At 40.4% G+C, this 9,800-nt stretch overlaps 12 non-coding genes and 31 pseudogenes across 12 annotated transcripts; all 43 read left to right on the top strand.

Annotated features, from left to right (window-relative positions):
* Nucleotides 1–37: 37 nt before the first annotated feature.
* LOC143456917 (5S ribosomal RNA) lies at nt 38–156 on the top strand (annotated as a pseudogene).
* Nucleotides 157–266: 110 nt separating this feature from the next.
* LOC143455782 (5S ribosomal RNA) lies at nt 267–385 on the top strand (annotated as a pseudogene).
* Nucleotides 386–495: 110 nt separating this feature from the next.
* LOC143455817 (5S ribosomal RNA) lies at nt 496–614 on the top strand (annotated as a pseudogene).
* Nucleotides 615–724: 110 nt separating this feature from the next.
* LOC143456478 (5S ribosomal RNA) lies at nt 725–843 on the top strand (annotated as a pseudogene).
* Nucleotides 844–953: 110 nt separating this feature from the next.
* Nucleotides 954–1,072, top strand: LOC143455149 (5S ribosomal RNA). The gene has a single exon (XR_013116740.1). It is a non-coding gene; the product is annotated as a 5S ribosomal RNA (ribosomal RNA).
* Nucleotides 1,073–1,182: 110 nt separating this feature from the next.
* On the top strand, nt 1,183–1,291 carry LOC143455712 (5S ribosomal RNA; annotated as a pseudogene).
* Nucleotides 1,292–1,401: 110 nt separating this feature from the next.
* LOC143454285 (5S ribosomal RNA) lies at nt 1,402–1,520 on the top strand. The gene has a single exon (XR_013115917.1). It is a non-coding gene; the product is annotated as a 5S ribosomal RNA (ribosomal RNA).
* Nucleotides 1,521–1,630: 110 nt separating this feature from the next.
* LOC143455521 (5S ribosomal RNA) lies at nt 1,631–1,749 on the top strand (annotated as a pseudogene).
* Nucleotides 1,750–1,859: 110 nt separating this feature from the next.
* On the top strand, nt 1,860–1,978 carry LOC143454979 (5S ribosomal RNA). Its single transcript, XR_013116579.1, has one exon. It is a non-coding gene; the product is annotated as a 5S ribosomal RNA (ribosomal RNA).
* Nucleotides 1,979–2,088: 110 nt separating this feature from the next.
* Nucleotides 2,089–2,207, top strand: LOC143456594 (5S ribosomal RNA; annotated as a pseudogene).
* Nucleotides 2,208–2,317: 110 nt separating this feature from the next.
* Nucleotides 2,318–2,436, top strand: LOC143455489 (5S ribosomal RNA; annotated as a pseudogene).
* Nucleotides 2,437–2,546: 110 nt separating this feature from the next.
* Nucleotides 2,547–2,665, top strand: LOC143456119 (5S ribosomal RNA; annotated as a pseudogene).
* Nucleotides 2,666–2,775: 110 nt separating this feature from the next.
* On the top strand, nt 2,776–2,894 carry LOC143455646 (5S ribosomal RNA; annotated as a pseudogene).
* A 110-nt stretch (nt 2,895–3,004) lies between these two features.
* Nucleotides 3,005–3,113, top strand: LOC143456257 (5S ribosomal RNA; annotated as a pseudogene).
* Nucleotides 3,114–3,223: 110 nt separating this feature from the next.
* On the top strand, nt 3,224–3,342 carry LOC143455430 (5S ribosomal RNA; annotated as a pseudogene).
* A 110-nt stretch (nt 3,343–3,452) lies between these two features.
* Nucleotides 3,453–3,571, top strand: LOC143454977 (5S ribosomal RNA). Its single transcript, XR_013116578.1, has one exon. It is a non-coding gene; the product is annotated as a 5S ribosomal RNA (ribosomal RNA).
* A 110-nt stretch (nt 3,572–3,681) lies between these two features.
* Nucleotides 3,682–3,800, top strand: LOC143455933 (5S ribosomal RNA; annotated as a pseudogene).
* Nucleotides 3,801–3,910: 110 nt separating this feature from the next.
* LOC143455720 (5S ribosomal RNA) lies at nt 3,911–4,029 on the top strand (annotated as a pseudogene).
* A 110-nt stretch (nt 4,030–4,139) lies between these two features.
* On the top strand, nt 4,140–4,259 carry LOC143456251 (5S ribosomal RNA; annotated as a pseudogene).
* A 110-nt stretch (nt 4,260–4,369) lies between these two features.
* On the top strand, nt 4,370–4,488 carry LOC143453972 (5S ribosomal RNA). The gene has a single exon (XR_013115618.1). It is a non-coding gene; the product is annotated as a 5S ribosomal RNA (ribosomal RNA).
* Nucleotides 4,489–4,598: 110 nt separating this feature from the next.
* LOC143455289 (5S ribosomal RNA) lies at nt 4,599–4,717 on the top strand. The gene has a single exon (XR_013116874.1). It is a non-coding gene; the product is annotated as a 5S ribosomal RNA (ribosomal RNA).
* Nucleotides 4,718–4,827: 110 nt separating this feature from the next.
* On the top strand, nt 4,828–4,946 carry LOC143455625 (5S ribosomal RNA; annotated as a pseudogene).
* A 109-nt stretch (nt 4,947–5,055) lies between these two features.
* LOC143456788 (5S ribosomal RNA) lies at nt 5,056–5,174 on the top strand (annotated as a pseudogene).
* Nucleotides 5,175–5,284: 110 nt separating this feature from the next.
* Nucleotides 5,285–5,403, top strand: LOC143455196 (5S ribosomal RNA). Its single transcript, XR_013116784.1, has one exon. It is a non-coding gene; the product is annotated as a 5S ribosomal RNA (ribosomal RNA).
* A 110-nt stretch (nt 5,404–5,513) lies between these two features.
* Nucleotides 5,514–5,632, top strand: LOC143456172 (5S ribosomal RNA; annotated as a pseudogene).
* A 110-nt stretch (nt 5,633–5,742) lies between these two features.
* On the top strand, nt 5,743–5,861 carry LOC143456163 (5S ribosomal RNA; annotated as a pseudogene).
* A 110-nt stretch (nt 5,862–5,971) lies between these two features.
* LOC143455645 (5S ribosomal RNA) lies at nt 5,972–6,090 on the top strand (annotated as a pseudogene).
* Nucleotides 6,091–6,200: 110 nt separating this feature from the next.
* Nucleotides 6,201–6,309, top strand: LOC143456127 (5S ribosomal RNA; annotated as a pseudogene).
* A 110-nt stretch (nt 6,310–6,419) lies between these two features.
* On the top strand, nt 6,420–6,538 carry LOC143454283 (5S ribosomal RNA). Its single transcript, XR_013115915.1, has one exon. It is a non-coding gene; the product is annotated as a 5S ribosomal RNA (ribosomal RNA).
* A 110-nt stretch (nt 6,539–6,648) lies between these two features.
* LOC143455570 (5S ribosomal RNA) lies at nt 6,649–6,767 on the top strand (annotated as a pseudogene).
* Nucleotides 6,768–6,877: 110 nt separating this feature from the next.
* On the top strand, nt 6,878–6,996 carry LOC143454976 (5S ribosomal RNA). The gene has a single exon (XR_013116577.1). It is a non-coding gene; the product is annotated as a 5S ribosomal RNA (ribosomal RNA).
* A 110-nt stretch (nt 6,997–7,106) lies between these two features.
* LOC143456855 (5S ribosomal RNA) lies at nt 7,107–7,225 on the top strand (annotated as a pseudogene).
* A 110-nt stretch (nt 7,226–7,335) lies between these two features.
* On the top strand, nt 7,336–7,454 carry LOC143456314 (5S ribosomal RNA; annotated as a pseudogene).
* Nucleotides 7,455–7,564: 110 nt separating this feature from the next.
* LOC143455913 (5S ribosomal RNA) lies at nt 7,565–7,684 on the top strand (annotated as a pseudogene).
* Nucleotides 7,685–7,794: 110 nt separating this feature from the next.
* Nucleotides 7,795–7,913, top strand: LOC143453971 (5S ribosomal RNA). The gene has a single exon (XR_013115617.1). It is a non-coding gene; the product is annotated as a 5S ribosomal RNA (ribosomal RNA).
* A 110-nt stretch (nt 7,914–8,023) lies between these two features.
* On the top strand, nt 8,024–8,142 carry LOC143454204 (5S ribosomal RNA). Its single transcript, XR_013115839.1, has one exon. It is a non-coding gene; the product is annotated as a 5S ribosomal RNA (ribosomal RNA).
* A 110-nt stretch (nt 8,143–8,252) lies between these two features.
* Nucleotides 8,253–8,371, top strand: LOC143455791 (5S ribosomal RNA; annotated as a pseudogene).
* Nucleotides 8,372–8,480: 109 nt separating this feature from the next.
* Nucleotides 8,481–8,599, top strand: LOC143457042 (5S ribosomal RNA; annotated as a pseudogene).
* A 110-nt stretch (nt 8,600–8,709) lies between these two features.
* On the top strand, nt 8,710–8,828 carry LOC143455650 (5S ribosomal RNA; annotated as a pseudogene).
* A 110-nt stretch (nt 8,829–8,938) lies between these two features.
* On the top strand, nt 8,939–9,057 carry LOC143457248 (5S ribosomal RNA; annotated as a pseudogene).
* Nucleotides 9,058–9,167: 110 nt separating this feature from the next.
* LOC143454411 (5S ribosomal RNA) lies at nt 9,168–9,286 on the top strand. Its single transcript, XR_013116036.1, has one exon. It is a non-coding gene; the product is annotated as a 5S ribosomal RNA (ribosomal RNA).
* Nucleotides 9,287–9,396: 110 nt separating this feature from the next.
* Nucleotides 9,397–9,515, top strand: LOC143456938 (5S ribosomal RNA; annotated as a pseudogene).
* Nucleotides 9,516–9,625: 110 nt separating this feature from the next.
* Nucleotides 9,626–9,744, top strand: LOC143456861 (5S ribosomal RNA; annotated as a pseudogene).
* Nucleotides 9,745–9,800: the final 56 nt, after the last annotated feature.

Raw genomic sequence — 9,800 nt, 5'->3', positions numbered from 1 at the left:
TTAGAATTCATAAGGCCATTTTCTTTCTGTTGAGATCACCTACGACGATACCAGGTTGAGTAGACCCGATCTCGTTTGATCTCGGAAGTTAAGCAACCTCGGGCCCGGTTAGTACTTGGATGTGTGATTGCCTGGTAATTTCGGGTGTTGTAAGCATTTTAGTCATGCTGTATATTTCAATCAAATTTATAACAACTACTTGCTTTTTTGAATTTCCTATGCAATCGAATTAGAAGTGGAAAGACCATTTTCTTTCTTTTGATATTGCCTACGACCATACCAGGTTGAGTAGATCCGATCTCGTTCGATCTAGGAAGTTAAGTAACCTCGGGCCCGGTTAGTACTTGGATGGGTGACCGCCTGGGAATACCGGGTGTTGTAAGCATTTTAGTCATGCTGTATATTTCAATTAAATTTATAACATCTGTTTGCGTTTTTGAATTTCCTATGCAATCGAATTAGAATTGAAAAGGCCATTTTCTTTCTTTTGAAATCACCTACTACCATACCAGGTTAAGTAGACCCGATCTCGTCTGATCTCGGAAGTTAAGCAACCTCGGGCCCGGTTAGTACTTGGATGGGTGACCGCCTGGGAATACCGGGTGCTGTAAGCATTTTAGCCATGCTGTATATTTCAATCAAATTTATAGCAACTATTTGATTTTTTGAATTTCCTATGCAATCGAATTAGAATTGAAAAGGCCATTTTCTTTCATTTGAAATCGCCTACGACCATACCAGTTTGAGTAGACCCGATCTCGTTCGATCTCGGAAGTTAAGCAACTTCGGGCCCTGTTAGTACTTGGATGGGTGACCGCCTGGTAATACCGGGTGTTGTAAGCAGTTTAGTCATGCTGTAACTTTCAATCAAATTTATAGCAACTATTTGATTTTTTGAATTTCCTATGCAATCGAATTAGAATTGAAAAGGCCATTTTCTTTCATTTGAAATCGCCTACGACCATACCAGTTTGAGTAGACCCGATCTCGTTCGATCTCGGAAGTTAAGCAACCTCGGGCCCTGTTAGTACTTGGATGGGTGACCGCCTGGGAATACCGGGTGTTGTAAGCAATTTAGTCATGCTGTATATTTCAATTAAATATATAGCAACTGTTTGTGATTTTGAATTTCCTATGCAAACGAATTATAATTAAAAAAGCCATTTTCTTTCATTTGAATTCGCTTACGACCATACCAGGTTGAGTAGACCCGATCTCGGAAGTTAAGCAACCTCGGGCCCGGTTAGTACTTGGATGGGTGACCGCCTGGGAATACCGGGTGTTGTAAGCATTTTAGTCATGCTGTATATGCCAATTAAAATTATAGCAACTATTTGCGTTTTTGAATTTCGTATGCAGTCGAATTATAATTGAAAAAGCCGTTTTCTTTCATTTGAAATTGCCTACCACCATACCAGGTTGAGTAGACCCGATCTCGTTCGATCTCGGAAGTTAAGCAACCTCGGGCCCGGTTAGTACTTGGATGGGTGACCGCCTGGGAATACCGGGTGTTGTAAGCATTTTAGTCATGCTGTATATGTCAATTAAAATTATAGCAACTATTTGCGTTTTTGAATGTCCTATGCAATCGAATTAGAAGTGGAAAGACCATTTTCTTTCTTTTGAAATTGCCTACGACCATACCAGGTTGAGTAGACCCGATCTCCTTCGATCTCGGAAGTTAATCAACCTCGGGCCCGGTTAGTACTTGGATGGGTGACCGCCTGGGAATACCGGCTGTTGTAAGCATTTTAGTCATGTTATATATTTCAATTAACTTTTTAGCAACTATTTGCTTTTTTAAATTTCCTATGCAATCGAATTAGAATTGAAATTGCCATTTTCTTTCATTTGAAATCGCCTACGACCATACCAGGTTGAGCAGACCTGATCTCGTTCGATCTCGGAAGTTAAGCAACCTCGGGCCCTGTTAGTACTTGGATGGGTGACCGCCTGGGAATACCGGGTGGTGTAGGCATTTTAGTCATGCTGTATATTTCAATTAAATTTTTTGCAACTGTTTGCGTTTTTGAATGTCCTATGCAATCGAATTAGAATTGAAAAGGCCATTTTCTTTCATTTGAAATCGCCTACGAGCATACCAGGTTGAGTAGACCCGATCTCGTTCGATCTCAGAAGTTAAGCAACCTCGGGACCGGTTAGTACTTGGATGGGTGACTGCCTGGGAATACCGGGTGTTGTAAGCATTTTAGTCGTGCTGTATACTTCAATTAAATTTATAACATCTGTTTGCCTTTTTGAATTTCCTATGCAATCGAATTAGAATTCATACGGCTATTTTTTTTCTTTTGAGATCACCTACGACCATACCAGGTCGAGTAGACCCGATCTCGTTCGATCTCGGAAGTTAAGCAACCTCGGGCCCGGTTAGTACTTGAATGGGTGACCGCCTGGGAATACCGGGTGCTGTAAGCATTTTAGTCATTCTGTATATTTCAATTAAATTTTTAGCAACAATTTGCTTATTTTAATTTCCTATGCAATCGAATTAGAATTGAAAAGGCCATTTTCTTTCATTTGAAATCGCCTACGACCATACCAGTTTGAGTAGACCCGATCTCGTTCGATCTCGGAAGTTAAGCAACCTCGGGCCCTGTTAGTACTTGGATGGGTGACCGCCTGGTAATACCGGGTGTTGTAAGCAGTTTAGTCATGCAGTAACTTTCAATCAAATTTATAGCAACTATTTGATTTTTTGAATTTCCTATGCAATCGAATTAGAATTGAAAAGGCCATTTTCTTTCATTTGAAATCGCCTACGACCATACCAGTTTGAGTAGACCCGATCTCGTTCGATCTCGGAAGTTAAGCAACTTCGGGCCCTGTTAGTACTTGGATGGGTGACCGCCTGGGAATACCGGGTGTTGTAAGCAATTTAGTCATGCTGTATATTTCAATTAAATATATAGCAACTGTTTGTGATTTTGAATTTCCTATGCAAACGAATTATAATTAAAAAAGCCATTTTCTTTCATTTGAATTTGCCTACGACCATACCAGGTTGAGTAGACCCGATCTCGGAAATTAAGCAACCTCGGGCCCGGTTAGTACTTGGATGGGTGACCGCCTGGGAATACCGGGTGTTGTAAGCATTTTAGTCATGCTGTATATGCCAATTAAATATATAGCAACTATTTGCGTTTTTGAATTTCGTATGCAGTCGAATTATATTTGAAAAAGCCGTTTTCTTTCATTTGAAATTGCCTACCACCATACCAGGTTGAGTAGACCCGATCTCGTTCGATCTCGGAAGTTAAGCAACCTCGGGCCCGGTTAGTACTTGGATGGGTGACCGCCTGGGATTACCGGGTGTTGTAAGCATTTTAGTCATGCTGTATATGTCAATTAAAATTATAGCAACTATTTGCGTTTTTGAATTTCCTATGCAATCGAATTAGAATTGAAATTGCCATTTCCTTTCTTTTGAAATCGCCTACGACCATACCAGGTTGAGCAGACCTGATCTCGTTCGATCTCGGAAGTTAAGCAACCTCGGGCCCTGTTAGTACTTGGATGGGTGACCGCCTGGGAATACCGGGTGGTGTAGGCATTTTAGTCATGCTGTATATTTCAATTAAATTTTTTGCAATTGTTTGCGTTTTTGATTTTCCTATGCAATCGAATTAGAATTGAAAAGGCCATTTTCTTTCATTTGAAATCGCCTACGAGCATACCAGGTTGAGTAGACCCGATCTCGTTCGATCTCGGAAGTTAAGCAACCTCGGGACCGGTTAGTACTTGGATGGGTGACTGCCTGGGAATACCGGGTGTTGTAAGCATTTTAGTCGTGCTGTAAACTTCAATTAAATTTATAACATCTGTTTGCCTTTTTGAATTTCCTATGCAATCGAATTAGAATTCATACGGCCATTTACTTTCTTTTGAGATCACCTACGACCATACCAGGTCGAGTAGACCCGATCTCGTTCGATCTCGGAAGTTAAGCAACCTCGGGCCCGGTAAGTACTTGAATGGGTGACCGCCTGGGAATACCGGGTGCTGTAAGCATTTTAGTCATTCTGTATATTTCAATTAAATTTTTAGCAACAATTTGCTTGTTTTAATTTCCTATGCAATCGAATTATAATTGAAATTGCCATTTTCTTTCATTTGAAATCGCCTACGACCATACCCGGTTGAGGAGACCTGATCTCGTTCGATCTCGGAAGTTAAGCAACCTCGGGCCCTGTTAGTACTTGGATGGGTGACCGCCTGGGAATATTCGGGTGTTGTAAGCATTTTAGTCATGCTGTATATTTCAATCAAATTTATAACAACTATTTGCTTTTTTGAATTTCCTATGCAATCGAATAAGATATGGAAAGACTATTTTCTTCCTTTTGAAATTGTCTACGACCATACCAGGTTGAGTAGACCCGATCTCGTTCGATCTCGGAAGTTAAGCAACCTCGGGCCCGGTTAGTACTTGGATGGGTGACCGCCTGGGAATACCGGGTGCTGTAAACATTTTAGTCATGCTGTATATTTCAATTAAATTTATAGCAACTATTTGCTTTTTTGATTTTCCTATGCAATCGAATTATAATTTAAAAAGCCATTTTCTTTCTTTTGAAATCGCCTACGACCATACCAGGTTGAGCAGACCTGTTCTCGTTCGATCTCGGAAGTTAAGCAATCTCGGGCCCGGTTAGTACTTGGATGGGTGACCGCCTGGGAATACCGGGTGTTGTAAGCATTTTAGTCATGCTGTATACTTCAATTAAATTTATAACATCTGTTTGCAATTTTGAATTTCCTATGCAATCGAATTAGAATTCATAAGGCCATTTTCTTTCTTTTGAAATCACCTACGACCATACCAGGTTGAGTATACCCGATCTCGTTCGATCTCGGAATTTAAGCAACCACGGGCCCGGTTAGTATTTGAATGGGTGACCGCCTGGGAATACCGGGTGCTGTAAGCATTTTAGTCATGCTGTATATTTCAATTAAATTTTTAGCAACAATTTGCTTTTTTTATTTCCTATGCAATCGATATAGAATTGAAATTGCCATTTTATTTCTTTTGAAATCGCCTACGACCATACCCGGTTGAGAAGACCTGACCTCGTTCGATCTCGGAAGTTAAGCAACCTCGGGCCCGGTTAGTACTTGGATGGGTGATCGCCTGGGAATAGTGGGTGCTGTAAGCATTTTAGTCATGCTGTATATTTCAATCAAATTTATAACAACTACTTGCTTTTTTGAATTTCCTATGCAATCGAATTAGAAGTGGAAAGACCATTTTCTTTCTTTTGATTTTGCCTACGACCATACCAGGTTGAGTAGACCCGATCTCGTTCGATCTCGGAAGTTAAGTATCCTCGGTCCCGGTTAGTACTTGGATGGGTGACCGCCTGGGAATACCGGGTGTTGTAAGCATTTTAGTCATGCTGTATATTTCAATTAAATTTATAACATCTGTTTGCGTTTTTGAATTTCCTATGCAATCGAATTAGAATTGAAAACGCCATTTTCTTTCTTTTGAAATCACCTACTACCATACCAGGTTGAGTAGACCCGATTTCGTCTGATCTCGGAAGTTAAGCAACCTCGGGCCCGGTTAGTACTTGGATGGGTGATCGCCTGGGAATACCGGGTGCTGTAAGCATTTTAGTCATGCTGTATATTTCAATCAAATTTATAGCAACTATTTGATTTTTTGAATTTCCTATGCAATCGAATTAGAATTGAAAAGGCCATTTTCTTTTATTTGAAATCGCCTACGACCATACCAGTTTGAGTAGACCCGATCTCGTTCGATCTCGGAAGTTAAGCAACTTCGGGCCCTGTTAGTACTTGGATGGGTGACCGCCTGGTAAAACAGGGTGTTGTAAGCAGTTTAGTCATGCTGTAACTTTCAATCAAATTTATAGCAACTATTTGATTTTTTGAATTTCCTATGCAATCGAATTAGAATTGAAAAGGCCATTTTCTTTCATTTGAAATCGCCTACGACCATACCAGTTTGAGTAGACCCGATCTCGTTCGATCTCGGAAGTTAAGCAACTTCGGGCCCTGTTAGTACTTGGATGGGTGACCGCCTGGGAATACCGGGTGTTGTAAGCAATTTAGTCATGCTGTATATTTCAATTAAATATATAGCAACTGTTTGTGATTTTGAATTTCCTATGCAAACGAATTATAATTAAAAAAGCCATTTTCTTTCATTTGAATTCGCCTACGACCATACCAGGTTGAGTAGACCCGATCTCGGAAGTTAAGCAACCTCGGGCCCGGTTAGTACTTGGATGGGTGACCGCCTGGGAATACCAGGTGTTGTAAGCATTTTAGTCATGCTGTATATGCCAATTAAAATTATAGCAACTATTTGCGTTTTTGAATTTCGTATGCAATCGAATTATAATTGAAAAAGCCGTTTTCTTTCATTTGAAATTGCCTACCACCATACCAGGTTGAGTAGACCCGATCTCGTTCGATCTCGGAAGTTAAGCAACCTCGGGCCCGGTTAGTACTTGGATGGGTGACCGCCTGGGAATACCGGGTGTTGTAAGCATTTTAGTCATGCTGTATATGTCAATTAAAATTATAGCAACTATTTGCGTTTTTGAATTTCCTATGCAATCGAATTAGAAGTGGAAAGACAATTTTCTTTCATTTGAAATTGCCTACGACCATACCAGGTTGAGTAGACCCGATCTCCTTCGATCTCGGAAGTTATTCAACCTCGGGCCCGATTAGTACTTGGATGGGTGACCGCCTGGGAATACCGGGTGTTGTAAGCATTTTAGTCATGTTATATATTTCAATTAACTTTTTAGCAACTATTTGCTTTTTTGAATTTCCTATGCAATCGAATTAGAATTGAAATTGCCATTTCCTTTCTTTTGAAATCGCCTACGACCATACCAGGTTGAGCAGACCTGATCTCGTTCGATCTCGGAAGTTAAGCAACCTCGGGCCCTGTTAGTACTTGGATGGGTGACCGCCTGGGAATACCGGGTGGTGTAGGCATTTTAGTCATGCTGTATATTTCAATTAAATTTTTTGCAACTGTTTGCGCTTTTGAATGTCCTATGCAATCGAATTAGAATTGAAAAGGCCATTTTCTTTCATTTGAAATCGCATACGAGCATACCAGGTTGAGTAGACCCGATCTCGTTCGATCTCGGAAGTCAAGCAACCTCGGGACCGGTTAGTACTTGGATGGGTGACTGCCTGGGAATACCGCGTGTTGTAAGCATTTTAGTCATGCTGTATACTTCAATTAAATTTATAACATCTGTTTGCCTTTTTGAATTTCCTATGCAATCGAATTAGAATTCATACGGCCATTTTCTTTCATTTGAGATCACCTACGACCATACCAGGTCGAGTAGACCCGATCTCGTTCAATCTCGGAAGTTAAGCAACCTCGGGCCCGGTTAGTACTTGAATGGGTGACCGCCTGGGAATACCGGGTGCTGTAAGCATTTTAGTCATTCTGTATATTTCAATTAAATTTTTAGCAACAATTTGCTTATTTTAATTTCCTATGCAATCGAATTAGAATTGAAATTGCCATTTTCTTTCTTTTGAAATCGCCTACGACCATACCCGGTTGGGAAGACCTGATCTCGTTCGATCTCGGAAGTTAAGCAACCTCGGGCCCTGTTAGTACTTGGATGGGTGACCGCCTGGGAATATTCGGGTGTTGTAAGCATTTTAGTCATGCTGTATATTTCAATCAAATTTATAACAACTATTTGCTTTTTTGAATTTCCTATGCAATCGAATAAGATATAGAAAGACTATTTTCTTCCTTTTGAAATTGTCTACGACCATACCAGGTTGAGTAGACCCGATCTCGTTCGATCTCGGAAGTTAAGCAACCTCGGGCCCGGTTAGTACTTGGATGGGTGACCGCCTGGGAATACCGGGTGCTGTAAACATTTTAGTTATGCTGTATATTTCAATTAAATTTATAGCAACTATTTGCTTTTTTGAATTTCCTATGCAATCGAATTATAATTTAAAAAGCCATTTTCTTTCTTTTGAAATCGCCTACGACCATACCAGGTTGAGCAGACCTGATCTCGTTCGATCTCGGAAGTTAAGCAATCTCGGGCCCGGTTAGTACTTGGATGGGTGACCGCCTGGGAATACCGGGTGTTGTAAGCATTTTAGTCATGCTGTATACTTCAATTAAATTTATAACATCTGTTTGCCATTTTGAATTTCCTATGCAATCGAATTAGAATTCATAAGGCCATTTTCTTTCATTTGAAATCACCTACGACCATACCAGGTTGAGTATACCCGATCTCGTTCGATCTCGGAATTTAAGCAACCACGGGCCCGATTAGTATTTGAATGGGTGACCGCCTGGGAATACCGGGTGCTGTAAGCATTTTAGTCATGCTGTATATTTCAATTAAATTTTTAGCAACAATTTGCTTTTTTTATTTCCTATGCAATCGAATTAGAATTGAAATTGCCATTTTATTTCTTTTGAAATCGCCTACGACCATACCCGGTTAAGAAGACCTGACCTCGTTCGATCTCGGAAGTTAAGCAACCTCGGGCCCGGTTAGTACTTGGATGGGTGATCGCCTGGGAATAGTGGGTGCTGTAAGCATTTTAGTCATGCTGTATATTTCGATTGAATTTTTAGCAACTATTTGTATTTTTAAATTTCCTATGCAATCGAATTAGAATTGAAAAGGCCATTTTCTTTCTTTTGAAATTGCCTACGACCATACCAGGTTGAGTAGACCTGATCTCGTTCGATCTCGGAAGTTAAGCAACCTCGGGCGCGGTTAGTACTTGGATGGGTGACCGCCTGGAAATACCGGGTGTTGTAAGCATTTTAGTCATGCTGTATATTTCAATTAAATTTATAGCAACTGTTGGCTTTTTTGAATTTCTTATGCAATCGAATTAGAATTGGAAAGACCATTTTCTTTCATTTGAAATCGCCTACGACCATACCAGGTTGAGTAGACCCGATCTCGTTCGTTCTCCGAAGTTAAGCAACCTCGGGCCCTGTTAGTACTTGGATGGGTGATCGCCTGGGTATAGTGGGTGGTGTAAGCATTTTAGTCATGCTGTATATTTCAATCAAATTTTTAGCAAGTATTTGCTTTTTTGAATTTCCTATGCAATCGAATTAGAATTGAAAAGGCCATTTTCTTACTTTTGAAATTGCCTACGACCATACCAGGTTGAGTAGTCCCGATCTCGTTCGATCTCGGAAGTTAAGCAAACTCGGGCCCGGTTAGTACTTGGATGGGTGACCGCCTGGGAATACCGGGTGTTGTAAGCATTTTAGTCATGCTGTATACTTCAATTAAATTTATAACATCTGTTTGCCTTTTTGAATTTCCTATGCAATCGAATTAGAAGTGAAAAGTCCATTTTGTTTCTTTTGAAATCACCTACGACCATACCAGGTTGAGTAGACCCGATCTCGTTCGATCTCGGAAGTCAAGCAACCTCGGGGCCGGTTTGTACTTGGATGGGTGACCGCCTGGGAATACCGTGTGTTATAAGCATTTTAGTCATGCTGTATATTTCAATTAAATTTTTAGCAACTATTTGCTTTTTTGAATTTCCTATGCAATCCAATTAGAATTCATAAGGCCATTTTCTTTCTTTTGAGATCACCTACGACGATACCAGGTTGAGTAGACCCGATCTCGTTCGATCTCGGAAGTTAAGCAACCTCGGGCCCGGTTAGTACTTGGATGTGTGATTGCCTGGTAATTTCGGGTGTTGTAAGCATTTTAGTCATGCTGTATATTTCAATCAAATTTATAACAACTACTTGCTTTTTTGAA

This window comes from Clavelina lepadiformis, chromosome 4, assembly GCF_947623445.1.
Source record: "Clavelina lepadiformis chromosome 4, kaClaLepa1.1, whole genome shotgun sequence".
NCBI lineage: Eukaryota > Metazoa > Chordata > Ascidiacea > Aplousobranchia > Clavelinidae > Clavelina > Clavelina lepadiformis.
Note: the sequence above shows the minus strand (reverse complement) of the source record. Positions and strands in the feature narration are given on the sequence as shown.